The following is an 8,189-nucleotide window of genomic DNA, read 5'->3' as shown; positions in this document are numbered from 1 at the left end:
TGGGGGTGGGGAGTCTTCCCCCAGCTGTCGGGGATTTTCCCTCAAGTAACAGGGTTCTAACAGGGATCCTGTTACACTGACCATCTGCAAAAACTTTTTTACTGATGTATTTTTACTGACATTTGTTTTACATAGTGTAAACATATCCCTTCTGTCAGCCCCTGGATGGCAGTAACAAGAAGCGGGTTTAAATTTAGGGGTTTAGCACCAACCAAAGTTTTAAAAAAAGTTTGGTTGTCAGTAAAAAAAATGTCTTGGGTTGGCAACCCTGCTGGACTATAGCGATGGTTTCATTCCATGCTGCCCAACCTCAGGGGTCCCCTACTCTTGGTTGCTTAGTTTTTCAAAGGATGGCTCCATTCTCTTTAATGGACTTTACAGGCAGGTTTTTAGCCTTGCTCTTTTAAGAATTGTCTGTAAACCTATGGATAGCTGGCAACCCTGGCAGGTCCCCTAGAAAAGCAACCCTTGTGTCCTGACTTCTGCCTTTCCAGGAATTTACAAAACTGCAGGAAATGCAGACAACCAATCCTGAAGTTTGCTATAGACCAATGGATCTCAATCTCATTAGACTCAAGTCACCTTTCATTAGACTGAAGGCATCCCTCAGAAAATGCCAGTTCTGTTTTCTCTCATTTTTTGACTAAGGAAAAATAATAGAGCAATTCTTCTATTGCAAAGAACTCAGAAAGACCACAACAGGTCAGAATGTTTTTAACACTATGGATTCCTTTTCAAAGTCCCAGGTTTATCTTGTGAATCATGTTTGCACACCTAACAGTGCTAACATTGCACAGTGCTGCAGCACTCTTGAAAGGATTTTAGGGCACCCCAGGGTGCTATGGCATCCTACTTGAGAAACACTGATCTAGATACTTAGCCAAAGGAAACGCTTTTCTTTTTTTCTGTTCCTCATGCACTACACTGGCTTTTCCCCATTTGTGCCATTGTTTAATGATTATATCAAGCACCATACAAGAAGTCAGATGAGACATGATGCAAATGCTGGTAATAAAATAGTTCAGAAACATTTATCAACAGAAACGAGCAGTCTGAGCAGCATATTCTGACCCCACTCCCACCCCACTTAAAGACACTTACTGTATTTCAGTCCAAGGATGCTTGAGGGAGATGTTGTGGAGGGCAGTGGCTGGCTGGGGAGCAGACAGAGAGGTTGCTTTTAAACCCACCACTTCTGTAGGTGTTTTCATAGGGGGCAGGAATTCCTCATTATCAGTGTCTGCTAGAAAACAAGGAGAGAAACCTAGAAGCAATAAAACACTGCCCAGGATTCATACCCTTTCTATGGGTGTGAAGACCGGCAGGCATATCTTTGCAAGACAGGCCAGATGAGGCAAAGGAAACAGCCCAGATTTCCTTGCACTACATCACGAAACGCTTGCACATGCACAAATAGTTTTATGCCTTCAGTGGAAATGTGCTGTTAGGTAACATCTGTTTGCAGATATAGGAGAAACTGATTGCAAATGAAGGTGTAACTCAATAAAAGTCTGAGTAATTGCCAAGCCTTAGCTTTCTGCTGGAACAAAAGACAGGTGATTGTATATAATAGCTTAAAATTAAGTCTTACTCCTGTATATTGTGGTGGGGGGTATAGGTTTGTGGGGGGCTGTGGGTGTGTGGGTATGTTGGGTGTGGGAAAGGGTGTGGGTCTGTGGGGGGGGTTGATAGGTTTGGGGGTGTGGAAGTGGGAGCATGTGGGCATGTGTGTGGATATGTGGGGTGTGGGTGGAATTGGGGTTTGTGTGGGGGGAGGGTAGGGGGAGGAGGTATGGATTGGTCTGCATGTATGGCAGTGCGATGCGGATGTATGTGTATGGTAGGGTGTGCTTGTGGGACACCCTACACATGTGTGCATGCGCGCACACACACACACACACACACACACACACACACACACATATGATACCAGCGCAGCCCCATGCAGCAGTGGAGGGGCAGGGAGGCAGGGAAATGACTGGGGGCAGGGTGGGGCTGGGCTCCTGCCTCCTGCCGCCAGCTCCCCCTGGGTCCTACTGCCCCTGGTTCCTATTGTCTTTGACAGGCAGCCAGGAACAGACAAATATTTTCTTAAGTTTTTAGGGATCCTGCGGGTTGGATAGAATGGCTTGGCAGGCAAAATCTGTCCCGCAGGTCGTATTTTGACCACCCATGACCAAGAACCTTCTGAAGCAGAGGCATGACCCTTGCCTGTGATTTGTTTCAAAAAGCATACAGCTGGTGTGAAGTCACAGAATGCCAGGCATAGTATCAATGGAGACCACAGGCCTCATGTCCTGGCACTCCATGCAAAGCAAACTTACAACACAGCACTTTACAGCAAGCTCTGATGGCCCTGCAGGAGCAAGAAATGGCACAGAAGGGGCAGGCATTGCACACAAAGGGAAATGCAAGAGAAACTTTAGGCATCAATTTGGACCCTCCCAGCTTCCTGCCCTGGACTGCATGGGGTGAAGGAGGGTGGCACTGCTTCCTCTCATCGTGTAAAGCAACAAGTTTAAGCTTAAGGCACCCAAGTCTACTCTGAAGGCAATTTTAGCTGTAGAATCTCAGGACCTCAGACCATGAAAGGTCAGGCTAACCCCCGTCATTTAAAGAATGTGGCCGGGATCTCTGCATGCAGCTCCAATAAGGCAAGCCAGATTCATAGCTCAAAGGAAATAGTGAAATACTAAATTCCTACGTGTTTTGCCGAGCAGCAATTCATTCATAGCTAGGCCTGCAGCAGTGACACTACCCATAGGAAGTCCACCCTGGGTGTTGCAAAATTTCCAATGCTTCATCTCTGCAACTGCTAAAGCCAGTACATCATTGCTTGCTTGTTGATTGCCTAACATCACATAGAAAAGGACTGGCATGTGGTCTTCACAGTATGAGCTGCATCCTGACACATGCTCGCTGAACAGCTCCATCACTGCCTCCCTGATATAAGCAACAAAAAGCAAGCGCTAGCTGAGACTGGCTACACAGAACACACATGCATGCTGAGCCCCCTTCCCACCTTAACTGTGCCTTAGGGTGAACCCTCAGCCCTGGTTGTCCAGAAAGAACCATCTCTGCACCTCAAGGAAGATTTCATTCTCCATGGAAAGCTATTCACAGCTGAAGGCTACAGGAGAGTAAAAAGCTGGGCAGGGATGGGGTTCCTTTGACAAAAGCTCAAAACTAGGGGTGCACCGATAAAGATTTTTTGGGCTACTACCAATGGCCGATTATTAACCAGCCATATTAGCTAATACTGATCCAACTGCCAATATGCAGCCTGGAAGCATGGTGAGCAGCATCTAGCTGGTAAGACTGTTGCAGAGAAAGGGCGTGGGGGCGCAGATTGAGGCCCCCACGGTAAGGGAGGGAGTGGGGCTGGGGCAGAGGGAGGTGCTGCCCAGCCGGGGAGGGGCACAGGACAGAGCCAACAGCTCTTCCGTGGGGCATGGGGGCTAGCTCCCATCACTGTGCACACCCCCAGGGGAGGCATGGAGGTCACGTGCCTGCCATGGATCTGTGCACAGGACAAAGACAGGCTGCCTGCTGCATGCTTAGGGCTGGGGCTGTCCAAACTTCTACTCAGTTCTCACTGCAATAACCATGAGACCAGACTTAACTAGAAAACAAGTGGCACCAAACTACCATAGAACCCTTATGAACAAGCCTCTTTCCTCAGCTCTTATGACTGTCACCATGCCATGAAAAAGCATTCAACCACCACACCAACCCAGCACTCTTCCCCACCCCAGGAGAGCTCAGCTCCCCACTCAGACAGTGACATGCTGGAGTGACAATTGTTTTCATCATAAAAGAACCAATGAGACTTCCAAGCCCTGATTGGCCCCTTGACCCCACGTTTATTTAAATATCCATAGAGTTTATTTTGGGGTGCTGCTTTGCTAGGTTTGAGCTGTGCATTTTCCAAGTCTCCTGTAAGCAATGACATGCCCCCCTGTTTTTCTGAGCCAGCCTCATCTGTATTTGACTCATCTGGCTTCCCTGGAATTTCAGCCAGAGGTTGCTTTCTACTGTCAGCCCCTTTCTTCATCTCTTCTAGGAAAGATCTGTATCTGGAATTCAGATAGCAACAGGAAAGTTACCAGGTAAAGCATGCCACAGCAGCTCACACGCACATACATTGTTGTTGCTGAGGGACTAGGAACAGACTGAGATTTTTAAAAAATAGGCATTTAAAAAGTTCAGGTCTTACTTCTATAAACTGGAAGTGATAGTCAGTGGTCAAAGGGGCTGACCACTATGCAGCCCCCACTGGCTTCAATCTTTGACTTCAACGTGAGTCCGGGGAAGAATGGGCAGACCAAGATGTAAACTGAACCCCTGTGAGGTGTGGTAGGCCACTAGCAGCCTGAGCACAGTTCTGTACTAGGCTAGCTCCAATATGAACCTTGTGCAGCTTCCTTTGAAGCATCAGGTATGGACCACTGCTGGAAGAAGGATGGACCCAGGGTCTGATGCAATATGACAAAGGAGATATTGGACAGAGTGTTCACTTGACCTAGTGCAGCAAGTCCGATGCCCCTTGTAAGTGATGCCCTTGACTGTCCATAAGCCTAAATACCTGCCAACATGCTCATCTTCTTGCTAAGTAAGTCTCCACAGATCTCCCCGCCCATGCAGTGTGTTTATATTCACAAGGGTGTAAAAAAAAAGGGGGGGGGGCACAAAATGCCACAGTGCTGTATACTCAATAAGCATCATTTACAGAAGGGGTGTCACACGTACTGGCCATAGGCCAGAAACTGTATTGTTTGTCTGGCTTGTTGAGGGGCTAGGAATTTGGGGTGGGGCTAGTAGGGGAAGGGCAGGCTCCAGATACCCAGAGCAGGAAGCCCAGTTGGGGAAGCATGTTGGTGGGGGGTGGGAGCCTTTGTTAACCCCCACCATAGCCGCTTACCTCACCACCTCACCACTGCATATGGATCCAACCCACTAGGAGTGAACGACACCCTGGGTTAACAGCAGCTTCAAAACAACACAATGGGCATGAGGTCTCAGGTGTATCTAGTTCCCAATCCTATGCAGATTCCATTTAGCAAGTCATGTCACTTGTTTTTCTAAGCCAGAGACTGCTCTTGATTTGCATACATATATGTCCTTAATGCATGCATTGGTCAGTTGCAGAAAGGCTGCATTGCTCCAGGACCTAGATAAACCTGTGTTCTCCAAACTCAGTTTGCAACTGCCAACTTGTCTGTCTGACCAGCCGGAACTCCCCTCCCAGCTACAAAGCAGTTACAAATCCCAAGAGACTGGAAGGAAACTGCTGTGGAGGGCTGTGGAGTAGGCACCCCACTTTAGGCCTCTTTTGCAAGCAGCACCTCCAAGCATGCCTTTTATCAGCATATCTTTGAGGGAGGGGGAGTCATGCTTTAAGGGCGGTTCAAAATGGAAAAAGGGTTTGTAAGAGGCTACCCCTGCAGCACACTAGGCAGGGGAAGCCCCTGCTTTGGAAGCTACCCCGAACTCTGCAGGAAAGCCATGAAGCTTAGAGTCCAGCTCTGCCCTTCTGTGCAAGCTACAGAAGAGGCGGATGTGACAAGTGCAGACTGTGCAACTCTGGCAGGGACCAGCTCCCTGTGGCTTTCACAGAGAGGGAAGCTGGGCTCCTGGTGCAGCAGCCAGTGCCCCAGCCAGCAGGGCTTTCCTGCATAGAGCAGCTTGCCCAAGCCCCAGCCGGGCACAGAGCCTGCGGGGAGGAGGAGCAGCTCCAGGTGAGGAGCAGAGCACAACGCACCCTCTTAACAGATCAGCAGTGGGGACCAGCTCGGGCGCAGGGGAAGGGAAGGGCTCTGGGCCAGCAGAGAACAGAGTGCTGGGTGGGGTGCACAGCCCCGGGAGAGCCTGCCGCCCTGCTGGGGCAGGGGGAGAGGAAGAGCCCACCTGCCCGTCCTGGCTCTTGGGCACACGCGCCAGGGCACACCCAAGAAGACGCATCCCTGGCTGTGGGGCAAGTCCGGAATGGGCTGCAAGCCAGCCCACCCTGCCCAGTTTGATCGTGCCCAGCGGACGTGGTCCTTATCCAGCCCAGTGCCCCAGGGACACTGCTCTGGGGTAGCCCGGCCCCCCTCGGCGCTGTGCTGGTCTGTCCTGCGGCTCTGGAGTTGTGGAGCTAAACTGCAGCTGGGGTGTGTGGGAGCTCTGGCTTCAACAAAGGAAATCTAAAACTGCAGTCCAGCACCGCCCAGGGATCCCAGCCCTTATAGCACACACGTTGCGGACTGAAGGCCTGGGGCCCAAGCCAAAGGTGAGCCAGCCGTGGGTTAAAGCAGGATCTGAAGGAAAACGTGGGCTTATCTTAGTCTTGATAAGCTTGGGAGCTGCTAAGCACACGGGGCAGGCCCAGAACACACGGGGTGGTAGCCAGATAACCAACAATGCATGCCAGGGTTAGCCCCAAGCCCTGCACTAGCCTATGGAGGGCTGGAAGGGTTTGGCAACACTGACCTCAGGAAAACCCGTTGCACTTAAAGTGTTGACACCATAGGGTGGTTTTAGAAAGAATAGGCAGGTGGGGAGCATGGGCCAGGCAGTGCTTATGTTGGACATGGCAGGCTTCTTAGCAATGTGGCAATGGTTTTCTTGTCCCATTACTGCCGCATCTGTGCTCTCCCTTATGTGGTGCTATAACTGATGTTTCATAGATTTCATAGACATTAGGGCTGGAAGGGACCTCGGAAGATCATCGAGTCCAGCCCCCTGCCCAAAGGGCAGGAAGTCAGCTGGGGTCATAGGATCCCAGCAAGATAAGCATCCAGTTTGCTCTTGAAGGTGTTCAATGTAGGCGCTTGAACCACCTCCGGTGGCAGGCTGTTCCAGACCTTGGGGGCTCGGACACTAAAGAAATTCTTCCTTATGTCCAGCCTGAAACGGTCTTGTAGTAGTTTATGACCGTTTGACCTAGTTGTCATCCCTTGGGGCACTCTGGTGAACAAACATTCCCCCAGATACTGGTGGTCACCCCTGATAAACTTATAGGTGGCCATCAGATCACCCCTGAGCCTGTGCTTTTCCAGGCTAAAGAGCCCCATGGCTCTCAGCCTGTCATCGTAGGCTGAGAGCCATCGTGCCTCAGATGTTCAGTAGCATCGATAAAAATTACCTGTGAGCTGCCACAAAAAAGCAGGGCTGGCTCTGATCCTGTGTCAAGTGCAGAGGTGGCCAAAATATGGGCCATGGGCTGAATCCAGCCTGCGGGGCCCCTCCAAAAAAACATTACTACTGACCTGCAGCTGCCCCTCTGAAAACCAGTGGGAGGTGCAGGCTTCCAGAGGTCGCCTGCCATTGAACCAGTTGGGCTTTGTGTTTCCACCTCTGTGAGGCTCCCAGCACCCCAGCTGGGAGCCCCATGAGCATAATGACATGCAACTGGACAGCTAGTGAGTGAGGAGGGAAACTCCTGTTTGCATGAGGGGGTGGGGGTGGGGTTTGTGGGTGGCTGTGGGCCTCCCCCCACATTCCTAGGGTGTACAGCCCCCGCTGGCAGCAGCAGCAGCAGCAGGCCTTTGGGGTGCTCATGGCTGTGGCAGACAAAGTCCTCCAGAGGTGCAAGGCTCCGGCTTGAGTTCTGGGGGCTGCACATGGCAAACAGAGCCAGCCTGACCCACTGATGTGCGCCTTCGGGACAGATTGGGCTGGCTCCGTGCCAGCATGTGGGGCTCGCAGCACTGCAGGTGAAAGTCGCATGCAGCCAGGCCGGACCAGCTCTGTGCCTCCACGTGGGGCTTCCAGCACTCTACCAGGGTTGGGCAGTTGCACGTGATGGCATGGAGCCCACCTGGCCTGATGGTGCATGATTCCCCGCAGTTCCTGGTCCATGTGCCATCGGGCCTGGCAGGCTCTGTGCCTCCACATGTGGCTCCCCGATCCCGCTGGAGTGCTGGAAGCCCCATGTGGAGGCACAGAGCCGGCCTGGCCCAATGACATGCAGCTCCCATGTGCAATACTGTGAGCCCTACATGCTGGCATGGAGCCAGCCCAGTCCAGCTCAAAGGCATGCACCAGTGGGCCAGGCCAGCTCCGTGGCGCTACATGCAGCCCCTGGGACTCAGCCAGAGCCACACACCATGTGGGGGCTCTGCCTGCTATGGTCATGAGTGCCCAGAGGGCCCTCTGCTAGCTGCTGCTGCTGGTGGTGGGGGCTGTGCAGGGGGTGGGGGGTTGTG

This window comes from Alligator sinensis, unplaced genomic scaffold (genome assembly GCF_000455745.1).
Source record: "Alligator sinensis unplaced genomic scaffold, ASM45574v1 scaffold607_1, whole genome shotgun sequence".
Taxonomy (NCBI): domain Eukaryota; kingdom Metazoa; phylum Chordata; order Crocodylia; family Alligatoridae; genus Alligator; species Alligator sinensis.
The sequence above is the reverse complement of the archived record's forward strand: the minus strand, read 5'-3'. Positions refer to the sequence as shown.